The sequence below is a fragment of the Spermophilus citellus genome, assembly GCF_964194105.1.
Source record: "Spermophilus citellus genome assembly, chromosome: 2".
Classification (NCBI taxonomy): Eukaryota; Metazoa; Chordata; class Mammalia; order Rodentia; family Sciuridae; genus Spermophilus; species Spermophilus citellus.
The window spans coordinates 8,626,697-8,640,740 of record NC_138183.1 but is presented as its reverse complement, the minus strand read 5'-3'; the positions used below and the strand labels follow the sequence as shown (position 1 = coordinate 8,640,740).

The 14,044-nt window shown below is 46.6% G+C and overlaps 2 protein-coding genes across 7 annotated transcripts in view; both read left to right on the top strand.

The window, feature by feature from the left end:
• The window catches only part of RALGPS1 (Ral GEF with PH domain and SH3 binding motif 1), a 271,882-nt gene that overhangs the window by 30,658 nt on the left and 227,180 nt on the right, over positions 1 to 14,044 (top strand). For 2 of the 6 annotated variants that reach the window (XM_081281957.1, XM_081281956.1), the window contains exon 2: positions 3,606 to 3,736. The exons of the other annotated variants lie outside the window; for them this stretch is intronic. The gene's annotated coding sequence lies outside the window, so the exon portion shown is untranslated. The remainder of the gene's footprint in view (positions 1 to 3,605; positions 3,737 to 14,044) is intronic. 6 annotated transcript variants of the gene reach the window in all.
• The window catches only part of ZBTB34 (zinc finger and BTB domain containing 34), a 77,387-nt gene that overhangs the window by 50,664 nt on the left and 12,679 nt on the right, over positions 1 to 14,044 (top strand). The window lies entirely within an intron of this gene.

The following is a 14,044-nucleotide window of genomic DNA, read 5'->3' as shown; positions in this document are numbered from 1 at the left end:
GCTGCCACCTGAAGGCCAGCCTGGAGCTAGTCAGGTGCAGAGATGCCAGCTACACCTGCATGGTCCCATTGAAGGACAGGGCATGGTGAATCTAGGAAGTACCATGACACCTGTGTAGCTACAGCCCTGAGGGCAAGGAGGGATGAGTGTTCCTGGTCCAGACATGGCGTTGCTTTTGTGAACTATGTTGATCCCTGACTAAGCTGTGTTGTAGTTGCTGGCTCTTCTTTTTTAGGATCTCCCAGCTGTCACCTAAAGCACCTATTGCTGAGACATTACCTGCCATGTTTTCCAGATAGCAGCTGGCCTTATTTCTGTTGCTCTGAGGATTGGTTGGCTTCTTTGCTTCTTGAGGGGATGGAAGAATACCTTGATCTCATTAGCAGTTTTAAATAATTAAGTAGGTATGTATTGCACATGTAATTGGGCTTGATACTGCAGCCCTGCCTTAGGCATCCCACAGACTTGACAGACAGGAGAAAATAAGTGAGGGCCATGTGGTGTTGGGCTGGTGGTGGTGTTGAAATGGGAGCCCATGGAACTTTATAAGACTCTGGATCTTAAAGGAAATTTTCAGCTTTCCAGGTGCATTAGGGACAGGCAGGGGAAGTATCATGTAGTGGCAGAGAAGGCAGAGCAAGCGTGGTGCATAGGCTGTGGCGGGGTGTGTTGCTGGAGTGTGAGGTTTTGAGTGGAGAAGGTGGGAGGAGAGGCTGGAGGAGGTGTGGTTGGTAGGGTGCTTTAGGTCTGTTTGCAGGGGCCTCACAGGCAGTCCTTAGGAGTTTGGATGTCATCCTGTGGTCAGTGAATAATTGGTCAAGAGAAACACCATCACTAATCCTGGTGGCAAAATTTTTCCTGGTGGGGAAAAATTCGTGGGAGGAGGCTGGAGATAGGAGTCTGGGTGGGAGATGGTAGGTCCTGAATCTGGCCATCGTGGGCAGTAGAGGTCAGAAAGACTGGTTCCAAGGAAGAACGGTAGCAGTCTCTGGTTTGATGTAGTACATGGTAAGGAAAGTGAATTTGGTTTGGCCATTTAGTTTAGGATACCTTGAGACAGCTCAGTAGGGCTGTCCATTGGTGAGTGGCCTGTCATCTGGCACTCAGAGAAAAGGTCTCAGCTGGAACAGTGGCTTTCACTGGAGCATCCGCATCCTTTGTGGGTTGGCCATCTGCTTGATTGATATTCTTCACAGGTGATTCAGATACTTACTGGGCTGGGGAGGAGACTTGGGTTGTCCTTGCTTAGGAATGTTGTGTGGTGGCAGAGGGTCCTATGTGTACTGCTGCAGAATGCCAGTAGGAGGGACACTGTGGACATGGAGGAAGGGCCAAGGGAAGTGGCGTAGGCACCAGTTTCCACCTCCCTCCCTGCATGGCCCTGCCTGTCCCGGTCCCTATTGCTGGACACTCTTGTTTTTGCCAGTGTCAGAACCAGTTTTATGCACTGTCTCATCAGTCAGTCAGTCAGTCAGTTAGTTTCTGGCTTTTTCCAGAGAAGTTACCTTCACTACCGTGTGCAAAAGACTCAGAGAGATTCTTTGCTGTGTCCAGTTTCTCAGCAAATTTTCTCAAGCAATTTACTGGTACCTGCTACTGCTGCTCCTTTGGCATGAAATCTGTGGCTCCTGAGGAGGAAAGTTGCCCCACCACCAGCGGTCTAACATCCAGGTTCAGGATGGATCTGCAGTCCCATGGGAGGGGTGCATGTCCAGACCCTAGGAAAGGCAGCTGGTCAGAACAGTTGAAGGAAGTCCTGGGAAATTGGACTAATGTGGCCCAGGGTAAGGAGCCCTGTGACTTGAGGTGCATCCTTAGCCCCTTCTGTATTCCTAGCTTGGTAGCAAAGAGAAGCCTGCTGTAGAACTGTAGAATTTCCAGAACTTATGAGTGGGGTCTCAGGGTTATAGTACATGAGAGCTACCCAGACGGCTGGTGGGGGCTGAGGGTAAATCTAGGTATCAGACTGAGATCAGGACACAGAATCTGGTGAAGGATCTAATCTGGGACAGCCAGTGGGAAACTGATCTGTGATGATGTGTCTTTTGTTGCTCTGACCCAGAGACCCCAGCATTGGCAGAGGCACTGACCCTGGTGCTGAAAGCCACAGCTGGGGAGTAGTGAGACAGGATCAAGGACAGCCCAGGGAAGTGGCTGTGTTGGTACCAGAGCCAACCACACTTGCATGAAGACTTTTGCCTCTCAGGAAAGGAAAAAGAAGAGTGTAATGTTGGTTGAAAAACCCAAGCGCTTCTGCAAAGAGAAGGCAAGAGCCGGGTAGGAAGTGTAGAGGTGCCAGAGACCTGGGCAGGAGCGAGTCTTCCACCTGGAGGTTGGCAGGGTTAAATAGACAATACGAACGGAGGGCTTGCCACAGCATGTGGCCTGCAGCAGGCACTTAACCAGTTTTATTTCTGGAGCTGTGGAGAGACAGGCCTACAGACAGCATGGTCAGTTGTCAGTTTTTCTGCTTGGTTTTCAGTGTTTTGATGGAAGGTCCTGGAGTGGATAAGGCTCTGGGGAGGCTGAAAGGGAGTAAGGGCTCATGGTTGCTTGTGTGTAGCTTTTGTCTTCTCATACACATCTTACATCCAAGACGTCTCTGCTAGCTGTTGTTAAGTTATTTATAATTCTTATCTCTTCCTGTGTATAATCAAATGAAGGCTATTTCTTGAGCTTCATATTTATGAGTGACTCACTTTGGAATAAAGGGCAGAGAATCTTTCTTAAGAAAGAGGGGGGCTGGGGATGTGGCTCAAGCGGTAGCGTGCTCACCTGGCATGCGTGCGGCCCGGGTTCGATCCTCAGCACCACATACCAACAAAGATGTTGTGTCCGCCAAAAAATAAAAATAAAAATAAATATATTTAAAAAAAAAAAAAGAAAGAGGGTATTGGGGCTGGGGATGTGGCTCAAGCGGTAGCAGGCTCGCCTGGCATGCTTGCGGCCCCAGTTCGATCCTCAGCACCACATACAAAGAAAGATGTTGTGTACACCAAAAACTAAAATAAATAAATAAATATAATTAAAAAAAAAAGAAAGGGGGTATTAAAAAAAAAAAAACCCAAACCAAACCAAACCAAAGCAAAACAAAACAAAAAAAACCAGGGTATTGGGTTGGGGATGTGGCTCAAGTGGTAGCGCGCTCGCCTGGCATGCGTGAGGCACTGGGTTTGATCCTCAGCACCACATAAAAATAAAATAAAGATATTGTGTCCACCTAAAGCTAAAAAATAAATATTTAAAAAAAGAAACAGGGTATTAATTGTTTATACATGACTTTACTCAAGTCCTGCTAATTGTTTGCAAACTAATGAAAGTTTATATGATGTGTAAAATTATCATAATAATGTAGAGCTAAAGAACATTTAAAGGTTAGCTTAACTTCTGGTTTTGTAGAAGAGGCAACTGAGGCAAGAGAAGTCAAGAACTTTGCTCAAGAGTGGTCACAGGTGAGTGGTGGACATGGTGCTAGACCTTAGCCCCCAGCACTATCCAGGAACCTTTGAATCCATTAGGGCAGATAGAGAGGGGAGCAGAGAGAATCCACCTGCCCTGTTTTGGAACATATCAGGCTGGAACATAATCATCTGTCCTCATTCCAGAAGGAACAAAGAGAAAGACCAGCGCCAAAGGGGAGACTGCAAAGATCCAGCCTAGAGAGGAAGATAAACAGGCAGGCGAGGAATAGAGGAGGAGCGTGCTTTTGGAAGAACGTTTGTCTAGGTTAACTGAGGTGGGTTTCAAATGTCTTCTACTTTCTCCTCTCAGAGGAGTTACAGATACTATGAAAGATGAAACAATAAACTGGGATGAGAAAGGGGATGGGCAACCCAAAGAACATTAGACAGTAAGTCATGTAATGCCAACACTGAAAGTGGGCAGTGGTGTGGAAAATCACCGGACCAGGAGGAGGGCAAATTGTCCCATCTGGGCAGGTGCAGGAGAGAAGCAGAGGAGGTGCTAGAGTGGCCCGTGGGGGGGACTCTAGAGCTCTTGAGGTAGAGACCAGGATAATGGAATAGAAGGGAATCCTTTGTCTTCCTGAACTGGAGAAGGATCCGAACCTGAGAATTATGAGGGCTTCTCATGAACCAGGCAAAATTACCAAAATAGCCAACACTTAACATGTTAAGATACCATTAACATCCAGGCAGAAGAATCCTTTCAAATAAAGAAAACTGGGCTGGGCTCAGATTTATCCACAGACTAGGTGCCAGAGGGCATGGAGCAATGCCCATGGAGTTCTGAGGGAAAAGGGTTTTGACTCAGGAATTTTATGCCCAGCATATATAAGGTGATGGGGCCTTACTGCTAGGTCTTAGTTCACATTAATGGTAACAAATTCACCTCAGTTATGCAAGGACATATTGTATGAGACGCTTTTGCTATACCCACGCACCATCTAAGGGGAGAACTGCTTGAAGATATGCTCTAGCCACTGAGCTGTCACTCACAGTGAAGGGCTTGTGGCTGGATAAGTCAGAGTGTGAAATGATTGGCAGTGAGAGTGGAACCATTCCAGTGTGAACTTATTTCTAAACAATTGTGAATATGATTATAAAATGAAACATATAATAAATGATTATCAAATGAAAATATAGCATCACATCATATTTCATAGTAAAACCAAGAATAAAATTTCAAGGGTTCATGTGTATGAACATGCTGTGCACCCCAAAGAGCTGTACAAATGTGAGGATGAAGTTGAAAGCTATCTTCGGACCCTCCTGTGTGTCCAGATGTGTGTCTTGTAGGTAACACAATGCTGTGCAGGTATGTAGTTGACTTGGGCCTTTCGTGGATGTTCCTCAGGGTACTACCTTTTCAGACTTTCCTGAAAAGGTTTTCTCAGCATCTGCATTCTTAGAGGTCACACATTGCTGGTAGAAATGTAAAATGGTGCAGAGTTCTTTGGCAAACAATTCAGCAATTCCTCAAAAAGTGAAACGTCTAGTTACCACATGACTTTGCCATTGTGCTCCCAGATGTCTACTCAAAAGACATATGGCCATATGAAGACCTATGCATGCTTGTTCCCAACAACATGACTCAAAATAGAAAACAACTAAGTGTCTACCATTTGATGAATGGATAAATAACATGTCCAGTGTATGAGCCCCTAGAGCTCTGTATTACTATTCAGCTAGAAAGTTGTCATGAGGGATGTATTAGATGAACTTGAAACATTCCAAGTGAAAGAAGCCATACATAAAAGTCCACATGCTGCATGAGCCCATTTGTATGAAATATCTAGAAGAGGCCAATCCAGAGAGACGAGAAATAGACCAGAGGCTGCCAGGTTTGGGGAGGGGAGCTGGGGAGTGTCTGCTCATGGGTTGGGTGTAGGATTCTTCTGGGGGTGGTGAAAATGTTATGGAATTAGATAATGGTGATGGTTGCACAACTTGGTGGGTATGCTAAAAAACACTGAGTTCTATAGTTTAAAAGGGTGACAATTAGGGAAAATAAATTATATCTCAATTTTTAAAAATAGCCTTTTCTTATTATTAAGTGTTAATTGTGGAAAAATAACAATAAAGATAAGCAGAAAACAAAGGGACAGTTATCACTCCATTGTTAATACTTGGGGAATATGTGGCCTGATGTTTGTCTGGGTGTGTCTCAAAGTTGGATTGATGGACTAATTTTATTTTGTCTTTTCTATCGTGATTGGTGTATTGGGATTAGCACAGTCCACAGCCTGTTCTTTTTCTTAGTTCTTTCATGTTCCTCTTTGTTAGGGTGTTAATGCTGGGAACTATATTTGGGCACAAGAGGGAATAGTACCAGATTTTGAGTCCGAAGACCTGGGTTTCTGCTGTGCCTTACCTCAGGTCTGGGAGCTTGAGAGGAGTGCTCAGTCTCTCATAATTCTCAGTCTCTCTCACCTCATGTGTGAAAGGGGCTCATGCTTACACTATGATGGCTTTCATTCCAGAGTGGGTACAAGGGTGGGAAAGAGAGACGTTATCATCTGATGGTGAGGTGTAGAGCAAACAGAACTTCCACACCCTGCTGGTGGGAATGTAATTTGGCTCATCCACTTTGGAAGACAGTTTGGCATCGTCTGGCCAAGTGTCAGTCCAGCTGTGGGACTGACATGGAAGCGCACAAGGATTTGTGCATTTGTAATATCCAACCTGGAAGCAATCCCAGTGTCTGTCAGTAGTAAGATGGAAAGGCATGAGGTAACTCCCAGTGGAATAATGTGGACTAACTTCCCAATGTTCATTCAGACACAAGGGTATAGATATACAAGTCCATTTATATAAAGTCTAAAACCTGATGAAACTAATGTGTATTGGTAGTATGGGTGACCCTTGGGGCCCTAGTGGACTTGTGGCTAGTGACCTTGCTCCACCCGGGTGCTGGTTACAGGGTGTGCTCACTGCGAGAGCATGTGTTCCATATTGCTAATCCTTATCTGTATGTGCGTTGTACAAGTTTATATGAACACTAGAAAGAGAAGAGTATAAATTCTCCTGCTTTCACTAAAAATTTCAATGAGAATCAAATATTTTTATTTTTCTGATGAATAAAATGATTGCTCTAACATAATTTGTTTTGTCTCTTTGCTTGAAGTTTGTATTTTACAGTGTATGCATGTTGGTACCTTACAGCATGTGTTTAATCTGCAATAAAACATAACATGTGCAGTTGCTCTATCCTTTTTTAAACTTCTGCTGAAGAAGGATTGTGAAGTTGAGTGGGCCATGGCTAGAGGTCTTTGCAGAGTGGGCAGAGGCCTGGCTGTGGGGCATGGCCAGCTGATAGGCTGCATGTGGTTCAGCTGAGTCCACATCAGGAGTGGTTTCCTTGCTGCCGGAGTGCAAGTGTGGGATCAGGGATGGTGGAGGGTGAGCTGGAGGGGGCCCTGGGGCCAGGCCTCAGAGTGTCTTGGAGCCTGGGGTGGGGTTCTGGGGGGAGGTGTCAGAGGAATGGAGAAGAGGAAGCTTGGCGAGAGGTGGAAGAGCAGGGACAGCTGGCAGGGCATCTGGGCAGAAGAAAGGAGCCGGCAGTGGAAAGCCATGGAGCTGTGTAGGAGGACAGGAATGATGAGGTCAGTCTCAGGGTAGAGAGATGAGTCTCCAGGACCAGGGGCTGGTGAACTGTGTTGAGAGCTGCCTCAGAGTAGGAAAGTCCTAGGCCACCAGCCTCAGCAAGGAGTCCTGGGGACAGGGGTGGGGGGGGATCAGTGGTAACCCAGGAGTCAGATGGGGGTTGCTGAAGGCAGGTGGGAGGAAGTTAGTGTTGTGCCTACCAGCAGAAAGCAACTGGAGCCCAGGGGCCTCAGCCGTTGAGAAGGTTGGGGAGAACTGGAGATGCATTAGGCAGAGCGAAGGAGCAGGGCAGTGGAGGAGCTAGAGAGTGTAGAGAAGGAGTTGGCTGGCTGGCTGGCAACTGGGAATGGGCCCCGGACCCTGGCCCTGGGTCACAGGCAGATTTCTTTCTCAGAGATGAGAGGGGAGGACAAGGTTAAAGGAGGAAGCTGAAGTTGGCTCTCTGCAGTGAAGGAGGTCATGAGGCTGCGCAGCTGGGAGTGGGCAGGTGCAGAGTGAGTGTGGCTATGTGGGCAGAGGGGTGCTTTGTGTGGCCACCATGGAGGACAGAAAGTGAACCAATGGCAAGCTGAGCCTGCGGTGCTTGTGCACCAGTGCTTGGCTGCAGTGTGGCAGGGCTGCTGACTGCTGCCTGTACCTGGAACACACCAGGCACTGCCCCCTTTTTAGACGGCAATGTGCTGCAAGGGCAGGACGTGACTGGGCACTCATGAGTCTTTTTCATGCTGGGTAGTGCCCAGAGCCTTAGCTCTGTTTTTGGCCTACTAGAAAGCATTTTCACATGGAGATGGTGTTTTTCTTTGGGGTTGATTCCCCATGCAAACCATCTATCCAGAGCATGGTAGGAAAGAACACCAGTGGCCAGTGAGGAGGAATTCCTGTAATTTTAGGGCATGCTTTGCTATCTGATAGGCTAATGATAATATCAGAGATGAACCTAGAAAAAGCATTTGACATTTCGAAGAGCAGGTGGAAATCAGAGCCTGTAGACTGTAGTTGGTCTGACCTGGCTGAAGTTTGAAGAGCAAATCTTAGCCATGTGGAACATCAATGTAAGTTGGATTATCTCCCCTGCTTTTATGACTGCCACTCTTTGGAAAGAAACGTGTTGGGATGGTAGATGCTGGTGGGTTGATTATAAAGCCCAGCAGGTGAAGTTCTGGTGAGTCTTGTCACTGGCTGCGCTGACATGTGCCCTTTTGAGTAGGTGTCCATGCTGTGTGGGCAGCCGCAGGTGCACCCTGGGTACAGGTGAGTTGAAGTAGCTACAGTCAGAGGAAATCTCCTGCAGATGAAACTGAGGGGCTGAGGGGCTGCATAGGGATTTGGGACACCGGGCATCCTCAGGGAGCACCTGTGGGGGTGGGAGTTGCTGTGGTTTGTGGTTTGGGCGAGTGTCCAAAGGTCCATGTGTTAAAGGCTTGGTCTCCATGGTGGGGCTGTTGGGATATAGTGGAACCTTTACAGGCAGGATCTAGTGGAAGGTCATTGGGTGCTGCCCTTGAAGGGAATAGTGGGACCCTGGTCTTTCTCTTCTCTTTTGTTCTGCTTCCTGGCTCATGAGATGAGCAATTTGTTCTGCTGTGTGGTCCCACTATGATGTGTCACCCTTGCCAGAGGCTCAAAGTGATGGGCTACCTGATCTTGGACTGGAAGCCCTGGAACCATAAGCCCCAAATAAACTTTTCCTCTTTCTAAGTTCATTGCCTCAGGTATTTCTTTGAGGTGAGGGAGATCCTGTTCTTGCCTCGCTGGGCTCGCCAGATGGATGGGCTTTTTCTCTTGGTTCTCATACTAGTTCTTCCCTTTCTTCCCTTCTGCCTCCCTGTGCATACCACTTGTGACCACCCTGTTGTGCTGTCCCCTTTTGCTCCTGATCCCCCAGCAGCTGGGGTTACTTGTATAACCTCCTCTCTCCCCACTTCAGTTGGGCGCCTGTACCAACCCACAAGGCCCCTCCTGTCTTTCCAATTGTGCTGCTTTCCTTCCTGTGAGCTGTGCTGGCCCTCGATTGGAAAGGGCCAGCTCACTGTGTGGGTTATGCGTGGCCCTGGGATGATGGGGCAGAGACTTGCAAAGATGAATAAGATGAGTCACTGTCTTCAAGGGACTATAGTCTACTGGTCACCTCCTCAGCCCCTGCCATTCTCTCTCCCTGGGATTCTGCCCACCCCAGCTCATTGGAGTTCTCCTTTCCTAAACCCTGTAAAGCTTATTTTATCTCCTTTATGGCCCTGGCCATGTTCTGCCTTGCATTGTGCTTTTTATTTATTTATTTTTATCTGTCCTGTACCCCTTGCCTTATCTCCTATATTTTAAGCTCTTCTAAGGCAGGGCTGTGTCATGCCCAATGTTGTACAAATAGTAGGTGCTTAATAAAGTTATGAGACTAAAACTAACATGGAATCTGTTATCACTCCCAGAATGCACCCCCTTTTCAGCCATGGCCCTCAGGACTTAACATCACAAAGGAATGTGGGAAGAGGCAATGTTCGCCAAGAAGAATCCTAGGAGATTCTGTTCAGGTAAAAGTAGTCACCAAAAATGTAAAAAGCTGGAATATTAGAATATTTTCCAGATTCTTCTGGTATCCTCATTCTGCTGTCAATTCATATCACAAAAGAGGCAGAAGGCAGAAGTTTCTGGTGCATGATTAACTACAAGTAATTCCTATAGCGCTTGAAGAAGTTAGTTTCCTAGAATTTGCTCTCAGTGGGGTTGGTTCTCCTAAGGAGGATGCTGGAAAGAATATATGAGAAAACAGACTCAGATGAGCCATTTCTCTGGTTACACTGCAGGTAAGTGGCAGAGTGGGATTTGATCCCAGGTTAGTCTGATTTTAGCAGCATGTGGGCCCCAGGCTTGCTGCTGCCACACAGCCTCAGCAGGCAACCTGTGATGAACATGTTGTGACACCCTGCACCTAGAAACAGACAGAAAAGCCACCACATACTTAAGGGGCTTGGCTGGGGTAGAGGGATGGAGGACTGCTTTATTCTTGGAGCAGAGGATCCTTTCAGTAGAAGGAGTGGAGAGGATGTGCTCAAATTTTAAAAGAGATAGGATCCAAATGTCCTGGAGGCCTTCTGGAACTAAAATATGCCTTTTGAAATAAAAAAAATCAATGTGAGGACTGATCCTAGTAGTTTGGAAGACTAAAGGAAGAAATATATCACTATCTAGAGCAATAATAGAAAGAACTACAGGCAGTGAACTAAAATGTGAGGGGCGGGCTGTGGTTGTGTGCTCGCCTAGCATGTGTGAGGCACTGGGTTCATTCTCAACACCACATATAAATAAACAAAGGTCCATCAACATCTAAAAAAAATTATATGTTTGTGTATGTGTGTGTGTGTATACTTTTAAAATGTGAGAGGTTTGGAGGCCTTGTCCGAAGAGGCATATGAGTGGCAGGAGTTGCAGAAGGAAGAGGAAGAGGATAGGGAAGGAGTAGAAAAAACATGAAGAGAAGTTGGTCTGTGCTGAAGACAGACTTGCTCTTTAGATGAGGTGGATCCATTTAGCACACATTAAGACTCACATGTACATGTTTTCTTTGACAAATTCCTAAACTCCAAAGAAAAAAAGAGAAAAAAATAAAAAAAAAATTATAGGAGGAAAGAATAGTTTTTATTTTTTCTTCGTTTGTTTTTTTAGCAAAGGAAAGAGGATTAGGTTCTCATTGGGCTCCCATGTGCAGCCCTGGAACTGGGAAGATGGGGAATTGGTACTACTAGATTATGAAAGTGAAGGGGCCCAGAGTCCTCTATATGCACAGCACAGATGTCACATAGATGTCCTTGTGAAATGAAACCATTTTAAAACACATGAGGACATGAGGACACAAAATGAACCTGAGGAAAATACCCAAAGAAGTTCTCCAACTAAGATACAGTTGAGGCAGAGCAGAGGCACTGGGATGGGATGGGGAGAGTGTAGGAAGGGAGGAGCACAGGCCTCAGTGTAGGCAATTTGATCTCAGCACAGATTGCAGCACCATCTGGAATTTTTATTTGTGTAATTATTAAGAATTTCACACAGCTGTAATCCCAGTGACTTGGAGGCTGAGACAGGAGAATTCCAAGTTCGAGGCTAGCCTCAGCAACTTAGGCCCTGTCTCACTAAAATATAAAAAGGGCTGGGGATGGAGCTCAGTGCTAAAGCATCCCTGGTTACTTAGGTATATTAAAAAAAAAAAAAAAAAAAGACCTACCACGAAGGAATCACAATAGTAGGCTGAAGTAAAAATTCTAAACCACCTCTGCAAAATTTAAGGCTTTGGGAGGAAGGATGGGAGAGTGGGCAAATAGAACATGGAGATATAATTATTTATTGTTACAGAAAGAGGGATAGAGTTTGACTGGAGAATTTTGGGATTGGAAGTAGTATTAGGACTAGATTTGATTGCATATAAGATATTACCCTGTATATCAGTGACTTAAACATTAAATTTTCATCAGCTGCTGCCCTGCACAGAGAGCTGTCTCATTGCCCTCTCAGCTGCTCTGTGGGGCCGGCTTGGTGCTGTGCAGAAGTTCCATGCTCTGCCCCTGAGGACATGGCCCTGGCATCTGGTTACATGTATTTTGTTAGGCAGAGAGGCTTGGGGATTGTTTTGGCTGCACAGAGTGCTTCTCTGGGGTGGGTGGAAGGGGAGGCCCTGGAAAAGTTTGGTTTATGCTTTTATTTGCACACCCCTATTGGGTTTGGCTAAAGCAACAAGGATATGTTGCTTTTGTAATTTAACAAGAAATCGAATAAAGCATCATTTAAAATAATTAAAAATCAAGAAATAGCCTAGATGAGTCAGGGCACCTTCCTTTCTCTATTTCTTTTAAGATTGTGTTTATGAATATCACTATTTAAACTTGAGTTTCACTTTTTGTAAGATGAAGGCTTGGGCCATCATTAGACACCTCTCATTTTTGAACACCCCATTTTTGCACCCAGGCCTGGGCTCTGGTCCTGCTTACCAAGAGGGAGGTTCTGGCCCCATGGGAGGCTTAGTGGCAGGTGTAGGAATTGGGCAGTGGGCTTGATCAGAACAGGGGTTGGGTGCTGTGGAAGCCACGAGCATCTGATGCTGCCTGAGTGACCCTCTTTCTGGACATCTTGGAGCATGTGGCCATGCTTTGATGTGGTTTAGGGGGGAGTATAACAGATCACAACACACCCTATTGTGCTGTGAAGAAGTCTGGATAATCTGACAGACTGGAGGAGAATACACACAGGGTGTCATGGAAGGTTCCCACAGGAAGGGACATTTAAAATGAGCCAGGAGTAGAAGAGAGTGGTGAGGGGGAACAAGCCCCTGTTTTCCTGGTGGTGGGAGAAGCAAGCTGGGTGTGGCATAGAGGGTACCTGTGGGCCCTTACCTGCCAGAGTCTGTACGTGTTTCCTTCTTGACTGGGCTATGTGATAGTGGAGCCACTTGTAAGGGCTGGACAGGGGACACAGTCCCAGCACAGAAGAACCTCATAGACTCTGTGATTCTCAGTGGGTGAGTGCTCTAAGCCCCCTGCTTCCTCAGTGACCTTGTCTGCTGGCTCTCCTATGAGGGCCACAACCCTGACTTCTTAGAATCTGAGGATAGGACATGATATTCATTCATCTGGGCCCATTGCTCCTGGAAGTGTTGCCAGAAGCCTCTGGCTGGGTGTGTTTGAGGTTGATCTCTAGGGAGCCTGGGGAGGCTCCCAAGCTGGAAAGATTGTTGACAAGTGTTGCCCACTTTAGCTGAGGCCCCTCTTAGTGGCAGCTTCCACCTGGGCCCCACCCTGACCATTCCAGAGTGTTGCTGCCTCCCCAGGTGTCAGCTCCATGTTGTGCGATGCTTCTCTGACTCTCCTTTTGGTCTTTTGGTACTGTCATTGTGCCTTTGTTGGCAAGAGAACCAGGTGGGTGGGTTGCTGTTGGGGCGGCGTAGGCATCCTAGTATCACTTTGACCTTCTGTTTTTCTTTCCAACTTGAGGAGTAGTTCTTTTATTTTAATCAAGAATAACTGATTATGCTGTGTACCTGTGATCCCCTATAGAGCTCATGGCCAAGCAGGAGGCACCCAGAGCAGGGGCACCCAGCCAGACTGGACCTGAAGGACAGAGGGGAGGGGACCGTATTCCAGGTAGAGGCCTTGGATTGATCAGGGTCATTTGCTGCTCACTCATGCAGTCACCTCTGGGCTTTGGCCCTGGTTCAGTGGTTGGTCCAGGAACTGAGTGATTAGCCACGAAGAGAAAGGAGGTGACCACCCATTCCAGCCAGTCTCCTGGGGTCTCTCCCGTAGGCACTCCCAATGGGGCTGACCCCTCCTTCCAAGCACCCAGTATGCTGAGGTCTGTCACCCTTCTTCATGAATCTCCCAAGAAGCCTGAGACATGTGTGCAAATGACCTGGGTTATGGATCTGTGCTACCCAGCCCAGTTCTCACTCCATGCTCTCCAGTAACAGGGCATGCTCAGCTATCCCGCCTTTCCACTGCACAGTTAAAATAAAGGAACGAAACATTATAACCTGTGATTGAAAACTCAAGCCAACTGAGTCAACTCCACCAACTGAATCAAATCCCTGCTATCCGGCACATCAAATTGTGCTTGTGGTTCCCCACTTCCTTTTCTGTTCCTGACAATACAGGCAGAAGTGTTTTTGTACTGTTGTATGCACTCTTGTCTCTGCTTCCTTGTGGTTGTGAGAGCGATCAGGTAAGCAATTGACCACCAGGTGGCGCTGCAGCATCAGACACAAGACCTGGCTGCCAGGCCTGGGAGCAGTCAAATCCTTAATCCCTACCGGGAGCCATCCTTGAAGTTCCCGTCTGTGGAAGCCTATTTTTGGTCTCCCTAAATGCTGTGTTCCTCATTAACATTTTCCATACTTATTTTTTTAAAAGTCAGAAAATATATCTAAGTGTAGCAAAGGTAGAAAGTAAAAGTGCTGTTATAAGTGAAGCCTTTAAGAGACAATGATATTAACAATTTATCTT